This window comes from Phocoena sinus, chromosome 15, assembly GCF_008692025.1.
Source record: "Phocoena sinus isolate mPhoSin1 chromosome 15, mPhoSin1.pri, whole genome shotgun sequence".
Classification (NCBI taxonomy): Eukaryota; Metazoa; Chordata; class Mammalia; order Artiodactyla; family Phocoenidae; genus Phocoena; species Phocoena sinus.
Genome location: NC_045777.1, coordinates 59,699,478 through 59,712,439, shown reverse-complemented (window position 1 = coordinate 59,712,439; position 12,962 = coordinate 59,699,478). Strand labels below are relative to the sequence as shown.

The 12,962-nt window shown below is 44.0% G+C and overlaps 1 protein-coding gene across 9 annotated transcripts in view; it reads right to left on the bottom strand.

Annotated features, from left to right (window-relative positions):
• SNX29 (sorting nexin 29) overlaps positions 1–12,962 on the bottom strand; it is a 550,106-nt gene that overhangs the window by 535,995 nt on the left and 1,149 nt on the right. The gene's annotated exons all lie outside the window — the stretch shown is intronic.

The window sequence follows — 12,962 nt, the reverse complement described above, 5'->3', positions numbered from 1 at the left end:
AAAGAAATATTCCAATGAATGAAACATACAAAATGTCAGTAATAAGCAAGACACATTCCTTTGGGGAAACTGTTAAAAAAAAAAAAAAAGAAGTGCACTTGAAAAAGACAGTCCTGACCCCTGAAAAGGCACCTGTGGCCATCCCAGGCCTGAATGAGGATGAAGAGAAGGGGGTCTTGTAGGGCAGAGGGAGTACAGGTGGCCTTGAGAGCATTCACCGACGGCAGGAGGTGCCCAGGAGGCCCATGGCCCTGAGGAACAGTGGGAAGTCACAAGGCATCAGGAGTTCTCATCCCGGCCAGGCTGCTTGCTGGACACGTGACACGGACAGTCACTTCCCTTCTCGGGGCACTGGTTTCTGCATGAGATCACACCCTCCTAGCTCTGCAGTCTGCGAGTGTGGGGTGTCTGTGGAGACAGGCAGGCAGAGCAATCGATGCTAGCAGGCTCTTTCCTACCTTCTCCCAGGGACCAAGAGGAGAATACAGGACCCCTCCCAGGGCAAGAAGAATCTTCCAGCCTCAATGGCTGCAACCACTCAAGAGGAGTAGGGAGCCAGTGCCCACCTACTGAGCCTCAACTGTGGGCTAAGCCATTAACTGACTGGCATCTAATCCTTGACAAAGAAGGAAAGGTGGCTCCACTCAACAGAGCACTGGGGCTGAGAGGAAAAGACCTTCACCCATGGAAGTGCTTAAGGAAGGATTCAATTTCGAGTCCACTGGCTCGGCCATCTGTGAAATCCTGCTCACCCTCAACCCGTGTAACAAACCTGCAGTGACAGCCCCAACTGCCAGTTCAGGAATGATTTCTCTATGAAATCCCAGCCTTTCTGCTTCCTTCCTTCTGTAAGGATAGCGCTGAGTCAACACTATCAACCAGATGAGCCAGAATAGGCTTCTTTTTTTTTTTTTTAATTGAAGTATAGTTGATTTACAATATTGTGTTAGTTTCAGGTATACAGCAAAGTGATTCACAGAACAGGCTCCATCAAAATGAAAATAGAGCACCATCAAAATGAAAACAGAAAGGCACCCCAGGGAATACACCCAGGGTCCACAAACCTGTCAGAGAAATGCAGTGATCTCCTGAGGCTCTAACTTAGAAATCACCTGCGTTTGAAAGTCAGTCACCTGGTTCAGGTGCATCGCTGTTGTCTTTCACGTTTAGAATCCTTAAGATCCTACACTATTTTTTCCCACAAATCTCCAGCCTTCAGTGACCTCCTGGGGAGAGAGAGCTGGGATTCAGAGTAGGACAGGGCAGGTTTGAATCCTACATCATCAGCTATGTGACCAAGGACAAGTTACTTAACCCCTCTGCACCTCCTACAGCTTTTTTTTTTTTTTTTTTTTTTTTTTTTTGCTGCATTGGGTATTTGTTGCTGTGCGTGGGCTTTCTCTAGTTGCGGCGCGCAGGCTTCTCATTGCAGCAGCTTCTCTTGTTGCGGAGCATGGGCTCCCGGCACATAGGATTCAGTAGTTGTGGCTCGTGGGCCCTAGAGTGCAGGCTCAGTAGTTGTGGCACACAATGTGGCTTCAAACCCATGTCCCCTGCATTGGCAGATGGATTCTTAACCACTGCACCACCAGGGAAGTCCCCTCCTACAGCTATTAATGAGTGAATGGATACCATGCACCTAGAACAGTGCCTGGTATACACCAAACACTTTATACATATTAACTATTATTGCTGTTGCTGTGGGTAATCCTATACCTCTGGCTCTAACAAGTCCTTTCATCAGGCTTCCTTCTCTCCAGAGCACAGGCAAAGCAGTCCAATCCTGGCCTCTGTGTTCACTGCCCTGGGGGAGTATAAAGGTGAAAAAGCTTCTCTGCCACGTGGGGAGGGGAAAACCAGCAAGATGCCCCCAAGGCACTCCCTTCTCCAATCCCTGTCACAACCCAGGAGGTCAAGGTAATCATGGTGCCCATCCACAGAGGGAGTTAGGTCACTTGGGCAAGGCTGCACACACACACACACAACGGTATTTCCCTGCCTCTCTATGCAGTGGCAGAGGGAAAGTCATTTCTCTGCTCGAAGGCCAATCCTTGCAGTGCACTCAGCTGGCATAATGGAGAAAAGAAGAAGATGGTACGGTTCTTTGGGTGCCCACTGCAGGCCAGGAATTCTGCCCGAGGTCAGGCAGCAAAGCAGTGCTGAGACCCTGATCTGCCTGACCTCTTCCACAGCACACTGCTGGCCTGCTGGGGGCCGGGGAAGCCTGACTGAAAAAGCGGGAACTTGAACTGCGCTTAAAAAAACAGGAAGAACTAGAATACAGAACAGGTAAAGCCATAAAGATAGAACGCTACTACTTAATAGGTACAGGGTGTCCTCTGGGGCTGATGAGAGTGCTTTGTAACCAGATAGACATGGTGGTGGCACATTACAAATGTACTAAATTGCCACTGAACTGTTCACTTTTAAATGGTTGTTTTTATAACTGTTAAATTTCTAACTTAACAGTTGTTAATTGTTCTAATTGTATTAAAAGCATACATGGTTTCACGTTATCTGAAATTCACCTCCATAAGAAAATACTTTATGGAAAGGACTGCAACAGGTAGATTAGAGCACATTCTAAGCCAAAGAAGCCACCACAGCAGAGTCCCCTAGGGGTGGGACAAGACTTCAGATAGTGCCCAGATCCTCACTGAAACACAGGGAAGAAAAGCCAAGCTCACTTCTCTCTCATGTTTCTGATTACACTGAGGGGAGTGTCTGTTTGAGGCTAGTAAGTCCTTAACTTCTGCATCAGTCAGGCTCCTAACAGGAAACAGCAGGCACTCTCAAATAAGGAGACTTCAAGGAGGTTTACTTAAAAGGGGCCCTACAGAGAAGTGGTGGTGAGAAGCTATTCTCAACCAGGATTTCATGCCCCCCCCCCCGCAAAAAAAGGGCATTTGGCAATGTCTAGAGACATTTTTGGCACAACTAGGGGGCTGTTCCCGGCATCTACTACAGTGTACAGGACAGCCCCCCATGACAATCATCCAGCCCGAATGTCAATAGTGCCACAATTGGGAAATTCTGCCCTAACTTAAGTTTGATTGTCCCATTTCACAGATGATGAAACTGAGGTTCCGAGAAGTTAAAAAACTTAAACCTCTACTTGTGCTCTGAACCCCATCTCCTCTCACCTGCTCAAGGACATACTCCAGCAATGGTCCCTCTTTTTCCCACATCGTCAATTCTTTCTTATCATCTATGCAATCCCTACAGCATACGGGGATGTCGTAATACCTCCCCCCAGTTTAATAAAAGCCATGCCTTGCTCCCACGTGCCGCTCCAGCCTCCAGTTCATTTCTCTGCTGCCCTGTCCAGCACAGCTCTTCCTTCACGAGAGCGGCCAGGCCCTCTGTGAGGGCCACCCCTTCCACAATGGCTGTTCCCAGCTCTGGCCAAATGCCCTTTTGTTCCCATCTCCTCCTGCACCGAATTATCTACACAGGGGCCATAACATCTGGAACACAACAAATGACTTACTGACATTATATAACAAACACAGGATACATTCAATGATATTATATGATTTGTTCAATGCACCCTGCAAAACTGCAATTAACGTGGCATTTTTATGGAGCCCTGTAAGCACGTGGAGCATTGTCTCAGATGATTTGTGTTTCTGGTTCCCCTCCTCACAGAAGGAACTCAACAACTGTTGGATCAAGACTCCGGGGTTCGGTTCTGTAGTCCCTCAAGCGGCTGCTTCAAATGGAGAGGACCAGAATGCCCTCGTGCATGCAATGCATATTGCATGAGTGAAGCACTAGTTTTGTCTGCATTAGCACATGAACAGATAAAATGGACAATCATTCACCCCCAAAGTCAGGGCACTGGGTCCCAGCATTGTGGGGTAAAGTGGCACAGCTGGAGGAGGACAAAAGGACAGACTTTCCTTCACCACATAATGGAAAGAGGCAGACTCTGCTTGGAGGCAGATGGGCTCGGACCATCCAAGTGGACTTGTGATGCCTAAAAACAAAGACTGGGTCAACGGTGGACTCATAAATGGGCAAAGAATTCCCTCTAGAGCAGAGGTCAGCAAATATTTTCTGTAAAGAGCAAAATGGTAAATATTTTTGGCTTTTCAAGCCAGATGGTCCCTGTCACAGCTACTCAATCAGAGTGCAAAAGCAGCCAGAGACAACAGCAAGAATGGGTGTGGCTGGGTTCCAATAAAGCTTTATTTACAAAACAGGTGGCCAGCCCAGTTTGCCAATCCTTGCTGCAGAAAATAAAAAGAAAAACTGCAGTGTGCAAAGACTTTGAAGAGAAAGTGTATCTTCCCTCATGGTTGGAGAAATGCAAATTATAAGCTTACCAAATCAACCACCACATGTTACCACTGTATAACTACTAAGTTCACCAAGAAACATTTAAACTGAAATTCCTCATTGCTGGCAAAGCTCCGGGGAAACACAACGGTCAGAACGGCCATCATCAAAAAGTCTACAAATAACAAATGCTGGAGAGGGTGTGAAGAAAAAGGAACCCTCTTGCACTGTCAGTGGGAATGTAAATTGATACAGCCACTATGGAGAACAGTATGGAGGGTCCCTAAAAAACTAAAAATGGAGTTGCCATATGATCCAGCAAGCCCACTCCTAGGCACATATTTGGAGAAAACTCTAATCCGAAAAGATACATGCACCCCTATGTTCACAGTAGCAGTATTTACAATAGCCAAGACATGCAAGCAGCCTAAATGTCTATCGACAGAGGAATGGATAAAGAAGATGTGGTACATGTACACAATGGAATACAACTCAGCCATAAAGAAGAACGAAATATTGGCATTTGCAGCAACATGGATACATTTAGAGATTATCATACTAAGTGAAATAAATCAGACAGAGAAAGACAAATATCATGTTAGCACTTATATGTGGAATCTAAAAACAAAATTATACAAATGAACTTATTTACAAAACAGAACCAGACTCACAGACATAGGAAACAAACTTATGGTTACCAAAGGGGAAAGAGGGGGAGGGATAAATTAGAAGCTTGGAATTAACAGATATACACTACTACATATAAAGTAGATAACAAGGACCCACTGTATAGCACAGGGAACTATATTCAATATCTTATAATAACCTATGATGAAAAAGAATCTTAAAAAGAATACATATATATGTTTAACAGAATAATTTTGCTGTACCTCTGAAACTAACATAACATTGTAAATCAACTATACCTCAATTTTTTAAAAAAATGAAATTCCCCATTGCTCGTAAAGCTCCAGGGATAATGAGTACCAGTGCAGAGTCCTGGAAACCAATGAGCAGGGAATACCAAAAACTATAAGAACATCAAAGCACCTTCCTGGCTCCTAGAAAACTAAGCTAAGGAGGAATGCGCTGGGGTGCGGGGGTGGGGATTATGAGAAAAGTAATAAGTATCTTCTTTACCAGTCTCTCTGTCTTCCAGGTGCTGAGTAAGGCATTGTACCATCATCACTCACTTCCACTTCCATTTTCTGATGAGGGAATTAAGAGTCGGAGAAGTTCAACAATTCGCTCAGGTTCTTCAAATGGGAGTTAAATCCAGGACTGCCTGAGGGCAAAGTGTTTTTCCACTGCAACATGGTGCCTGCCTAAACACGGTTTCAGGGGTGCAGATTTTTCCCACAGTGTTCTAGAACAGGGGTCAGCAAACTACAGCCCCCAAACTGCAGGTATTCTAAATAAAGTTTTATTGGAACACAGCCACACGCTTTCACTTGCGTATTGCCCGTGCTGCTTTTATACAACAGGGATGAGTAGTTGGGATGGAGGCTACGTGGCCCACAAAGCAGAAAATATTTACTAGCTGGCCCTTTACAGAAAACGCTTGCCAACTCCATCCTAGAACATCATAAACGGAATTTACTTTCTTTTCCTACAACGGGAGAAAGGTTAAATAACTGCAGCATGTCAATTTAGTGGAACGTTACGCAGCATTTTTAAATAATCGTGAAGAGAAGGAACATGGGTAAATGCTATAATAAGTGAAAACACTAATTCAAATGTAGACTCAATGCAATTAGGTAAAATGCGTATGCTTTGAACATAGACAGAAGTGGAATACCTAAAAATCTAAATATTTAATATGTTAGAAAGGTATATTTATAGGTATATTGTTTTCACAATAGTCTTTAATGTCATTTGGGGGTTTTGCTTTTTTTTTTTTTAAGGTGAAGGAGGAAAGAGCAGATTCCAAACTATGCAGTCACAGGCAAGGAGAAACGGGGTGCCAGTGGGCAAGTTTCCCCCCTCGTGGGAAGCCGGGGAGCACAGGCCTCTGAGGGCTTCTGGATGGGTGAGCATAAGTCAAGGCTGGGAAAGGGTCCTCACTCCCCCTGGAGGCCTCAGGCTGCTCCTCCCACAGCCTTTCGCATCTCAGCAAAAGGTATCCTCACCTGTCCAGCTGCTCAGGAGTCACCCTCGCCTCCCTCGGGTCTCTGCTGAGACATCACCTTCCCTGCAAGGTCTTCCTTGACCACGCCCCCACCAAATGACAAGAGCCCTCCCTCCCCCCTTCAGTTCATCCTCCATCCAGACAACAAGTGAGACAGACGCCACCCTCCCACTTCAGTTCATCCTCCACCCAGACAACAAGTGAGACAGACACCACCCTCCCCCTTCAGTTCATCCTCCATCCAGACAACAAGTGGGACAGATGCCACCCTTGGGCTCTGGACTGGGCATATGATCCAGGCATGGGCAGCCAGAGCCACGGTGATGGGTTGGTTCCAGGGTGGCCGCGAGGCCAGCCAGACCACTATGAGTCAGCCCCAGGACTTCTGCCGGAGCAACTGGAAAAGGCCTGCCCGCTTGGGTGTTGCTACATTGTAGGATGTGACCCAAGAGCTGCTAGTGGCCGCCTTGCCTCCATGGAGGGGAGGCTGCCTGAGGGTGAAGCCAACAGAAAGTATTGAGAGTTGCAAGCCGGACAGAAAGGTGGTCCTGATGACACTCTAAGCACCAGCTGGGGCTGAAGCCAGGCTATCCCTAGACCTTTCCAGCACAAGATGCTTTAAACTCCTAGTGTGCTGGAATCAGCTTCCACCACATGCAATTGAAAAAAGAGTCCTGGGGAATTCCCTGGCGATCCAGTCGTTAGGACTCGGTGCTTTCACTGCTGGGGCCCGGGTTTGATCCCTGGTCGGGAAACTAAGGTCCCACAAGCTGCGTGGCACAGCCGGGTGTGTGGGAGGAAGAGTCCTGGTTAACGTACCCATTACTCTAACATTTTGGGTACATTCGTTCAATTCCCTTCAACAAACACTGACAGTACAGCCCTCTGCTAAGAAGATGCACCCAACTGTCATCCAATAAATGACTGCTGAAGGTTGAACCCTGAATTTCTGGCCGGGCTCTGCTGCTACCAGTGCCTCACTCTCACTGGCAGCATTTTTTGTGTTGGGTCTCTGTTGCTTCACGCGTGAGGGCTTTCTCTAGTTGCGGCAAGCGGGGGCTACTCTTCACTGCAGTGCGCAGGCTTCTCAATGCAGTGGCTTCTCTTGTTGCGGAGCACGGGCTCTAGGCACGCGGGCTTCAGTAGCTGTGGCATGCAGGCTCAGTACCTGTGGTGCACGGGCTTAGTTGCTCCGCGGCATGTGGGATCTTCCCGGACCAGGGATCGAACCCGTGTCCCCTGTATTGGCAGGTGGGTTCTTAACGACTGTGCCACCAGGGAAGCCCCTCACTGGTAGCGTTTTAAACAGGTGCAATTGCTTTGGCGGAAAGAGCAATCAAGAGCCATCAACACTTTCATGTCAGCACTACTTCAGGGAAATCATCCTAAAGACATCATCAAAAGGAAGAAAGGCTACCTTGAACAAAAATGTTCACTGCATCATTATGTATAATAGGAACAAAAAGGAAAAAAGGGGGGGATGAATTTCCACAAGTCAAGTCAGTAATTTAAAAGTTATGCCATATGTGTAATGATGGATTACTGATGAATTATGAAGTCCATAAAAGTGATCAATGTGAAGACCATGTAGCAATATGATAAAGTTTTATCCAGAAATGTTAAGGGTAAAAGCAAAATGTGAATTTACATGATAGTGATGAAATTACTTCAGCCTATGTCAACATTTCTCAAGCTTTTTCTCATTCTCCGTCAGGATGCTTTTTAGACATTTTTTCCTTAATCACCCCCGCCATGAAATTTTAATACCACAGATATATCGTACATCATGCATATCTGTGCTTCAGACACAAGAATAGATGTTTCTCCCCCACAGGGGTGATATCACCCCGTTGAGAATGCATGGCCTGTGTGCAGGCAAGACGGTAGCAGGACGGGAGGTGCTTTATTTGGGATTATGTTCACATTGCCAGAATTTAGAGAATTTAGTTCCAAAATTTAAGACCTCTGAGCATTTGACTTCCTGTTGGTCACCCAGGCAGAGCCATGCAACCGGGAAGTGGGAGAGTGGAGATCAGTGGGACTGAGTCCGCTGCCACTGGCTCACAAGAGAGGCGGGCAGTCAAATGTTTGCTGACAGTGGAACAGTTTCTTCTTACAATCTGCCATAACAGATCAGCCCAGTGCCTTCATTGGGGGGAAAAATGGTGATATCATCACTTTTTCTGCTTTGAATGACCACAGCTATTCTTTTTTCCATTCACTCATTTCAGCTGATTCTTTTTTTAACCATTTTCTAAATTGAAGTATAGTTAATTTACGGCGTTGTGTTTCAGGTGTACAGCAAAGTGATTTGGCATATATATATATATATATATATATATATTCTTTTTCAGATACTTTTCCATTATAGGTTATTATAAGATATTGAATATATTTCTCTGTGCTATGCAGTAGGTCCTTGTTGTTTACCTGTTTTATATATAGTAGTGTATATGTTATTCCCAAACTCCTAATTTATCTCCCCCTCCACCATCAGCTGATCCTTTACTCCAAATACAAGCCACTGCTGGAGATGACGCAGTCAATGCCATAGAGAAAATCATGACCTTCAACATTCCACAAGAATAAGAAAAAAGCTGCCAAAATGAACCTAAACATCAGACAAGACACAGCAGTAAATTACCCACTAAGCCCCCAACTCTGGTGTTTCAGGCCCTTAGAGCTTGTCTGCTTCACTCATTATTTGACCTCTCTGGGTCTGGCTTTCCCCAGGCCTTGAAATGGGGGTTTCAGGGTCTTTCTAACTTAAGAAGGATTCGTGACAGAGTAATTATTGATGGAAATGAGCATCAAGTAGCTTCAACTATAAAGTCTTACCAAAGACAGTGCCTGAGAATCATAATGACTTTCTGACTCTACAAGTCCTATTTTCCCCAGTAAGAGCAAAAGCATTATCTGAAAATCAGAATTCCTTAGCTAGTAGAGGCTGATAATCTAGTATTCCCACCTACTGGATTCTTTAAAGAGAAACAAGTAAACCATCACACTATCACACTGAAACAACCACCCGCATCCGGCAGGTATCCATCCTCCTAGCAATTTGTTTACTTCTACACACATACATGAATCCATAAACATTGTTTTATGTGCATGTTTTGATGTGCATCAAGGTATGTATTTTAAATATAATTCTGTACCTTGCTTATTTTTAGAGAACATTAATGTTGAGATATAGCCATAGTGATGTGTATAAATCTAATTTATTCCTTTTAACATCTTTGAGGTTTTCCATCATGTGACCATACCACATATATTTGTCCACTCCCCTATTAACGGTCATCTTAGTTGTTCCTGGCCCCATGATGCCCATTTATCTTGTGCATGCATTACCTAACCATTCCACTTCCTGGTTATTTGCACTTAATGTATTTGGCCTTGCACCCATCTGACCTCTGCCTCCACTCCAATATTTTCAGCTGCAAGACACAACAGACTCTAATTGCCAATTATAGGCTACGCGAGAAACTGAGAAACATGTCAAACTACACCAAAAGGATTCCATCAGCAAAATCCCACAAAGAAACCTAACAGGATAAACTGTTTCCTTCAAAAAAAATGGCAAGGGGGTTAAAAAAACGAGGGAGATGAAAGGGGAACCCATAGTTTAAAAAAAGACTTTGTGCTTCAAAGGATACCATCAAGAAAGTGAAAACCCACAGAACAGGAGAATATTTTTTGTAAAGATATCTGATAAGGGACTTGTAGCCAGAAATTATATAGCATTCTTACAGCTCAACAATAAAAACCCAATAAAAAAAAATGGACAAAGAAACTGAACAGACATTTCTCCAGATAAAATATACAGATGGCCAACAAGCACATGAAAAAATGCTCAATATTATTACTCATTAGGGAAATGCAAAGCAAAGCCACAAAGAGATACCACTCTACACTCACTAGAATGGTTATTATCAAAAAGACTATTGGTGAGGACGGGAAGAAACCAGAACCTTTTTACAGTACTGTAAATGATGCAGGAATGGAAAATGATGCAGCTGCTTTGGAAAACAGTCTGACAGTTCTTCAAACACACTCAGCAATTCTGCTCTTAGATATCTATCCAAGAGAGATGAAAACATATTATCCACACAAAAACTTGTACATGAATGTTCACAGCAGCATTATTCATGATAGCCAAAAAGTGGAAGCAAGTCAATGTCTGTCAAATGATGAATGGATAAACAAAATGTGGAATGTCCATACAACAGAATATTATTCAGTCACAAAAAGGAATGAAGTACAGATATATGTTACAACATGATGAATCTTAAAAACATGATACTTAGTGAAAAGAGACACAAAAGGTCACATATTGTATGATTTGATTTATATGAAATATCCGGAATAGGCAAATCCATAGAGAGAGAAAGTAGATTAGTCGTTGCCTGGGGCTGAAGGAACAGAAAATGAAGAACAGCTATTAATGGGTATGAAGTTTCTTTTTTTGGAGTAATGAAAATGTTCTAAAATTTATTATGGTGATATTTGTACAATTCTGTAAATATGTTAAACAATAAAAAATAACTTAAAAAGAGAGAAAGAGACCTAAAAAAATTAAAAGACAAACCAATTTGCATTGTTTAAACCATATTTAGACCCTGACTTTTAAAAATACACTATAGGGAATTCCCTGGCAGTCCAGTTGTTAGGACTCAGCACTTTCACTGCCAGGGCCTGGGTCCAATCCTTGGTCAGGTAACTAAGATCCTGCAAGCTACGCACCGTGGCCAAAAAAAAATACACTATAAAATAAAATTATAAGGCAATCATGGAAATTTAACATTGAATATCTGATATTAATGAATTACTGCTCATTTCCTATAGGTATGATAATGGAATTGAGTTATGCTTTTTTAAAAAGGAGTCCCTATATCTTAGAGAGAAATATTTTTTAAAAACTTTACAGGGCTTCCCTGGTGGCGCAGTGGTTAAGAATCCACCTGCCAATGCAGGGGACATGGGTTCAATCCCTGGTCTGGGGAGATCCCACATGCTGCAGAGCAACTAAGCCCGTGCACCACAAGTACTGAGCCTGAGCTCTAGGACCCGCAAGCCACAACTACTGAGCCCGTGCGCCACAACTACTGAAGCCCATGTGCCCTAGAACCTGTTCACCACAACTACTGACCCCACGCACCACAACTACTGAAGTCTGTGTGCTGCAACTACTGAGCCCATGTGCTGCAACTACTGAAGCCTGCAGGCCTAGAGCCTGTGCTCCACAAGAGAAGCCACCGCAACGAGAAGCCCGCGCACCGCAACGAAAACTAGCCCCCGCTCACCGCAACTAAAGCCCGCGCACAGCAACGAAGACCCAACGCAGCGAAAAACAAAGAAGAAGAAATGATAGGATTTGCTGGGTGTCTAGGATTTGCTTCAAAATAAACTGGGGAGAGAGGTAGGAAGTAGACAGGTATATGGGTGAAGTGTCATGAGTTGGTAATTGTTCATTAAACTATTCTCTCCACTTTTCTTTTTTGCTTGAAATTCTCTTTAAAAAAAAAAGCAAAAGAGAGTAAATATTTCCATGCCACATTATTTTATGTGCCAATTATTAATCCCATAGATGGAAAATACCTTGGACTTCCCCTTCCAATCCTCAGCAACCACTTTTTCTGCCTCAATTACAATCTTTCCAAAAGAAGTCTTTCATCCTTCATGGTTTTTCCTAAAAGAGCCATGTGTTGGTTTCCTTCTGTAATTTGTTTAACCTTAAACCTAATGGGTTTTTTAACTGAATTTTAAAACTTCCTTAGTTTTGATATTAAGTTGCTCCTTAAAGTATACATTGGTCGGTTTCCCTTGGCTTGTCAATTTCACTTGCTCCCAATGAAGACAGTAGAGAGAATGGTCCAGAACTGTGAGCTCAAGGCAGACTCCATAGCCACATTAAAAAGAAGAGTTTCTCAGGGCGTTCTTACCCCAGCCCTTCTCCCAGAGCTGGGCCAGAAAACAACCCCACCTGAGCCCCACAGGGGTCCTTACAGAAACAACAATAGCAGCTCTCAAGTTCCTGACTACATACCACGTAAGGGGCACAGTACCAATCGCTTTACGTGAGTAACGTTAGTCATTGCAACAAGCCTAGGATACAGGTACTATTATTTATCCTCATTTTGCTGAGACTTCACAACGGCAGACAACTTGCTCTAGATCACACAGGTTTATGTGGAAGAGCAAGTATTTGAACCCAAACTGTCTGCCCCCAAGGTCTGCACTTATTCCAGGCTGTATTACCTCCTGGGTGGAACCGAGTTCATTGCATCTTTGTCGTGGTATCACTAATGTTCAAGGACCAGAAACTCTAGCGAGGCCAAAAATCATCTGACAACAGAAGCTGGACTATCTCCCAGGAAAACCCCCCTCCCCAGCTCCCGCATCAGGACCATCAATTTCACAAATCTTGCTCATGAATAGCAAAACAAAAGGCACCTAAGTTATGGAAAATGATCCACAGAGTTAACTTAGAAGTTAAAGATGAAGAGAGACACATGGCCTTCACCTTACCCTGCCTCAACCTCCAGAAATGCCT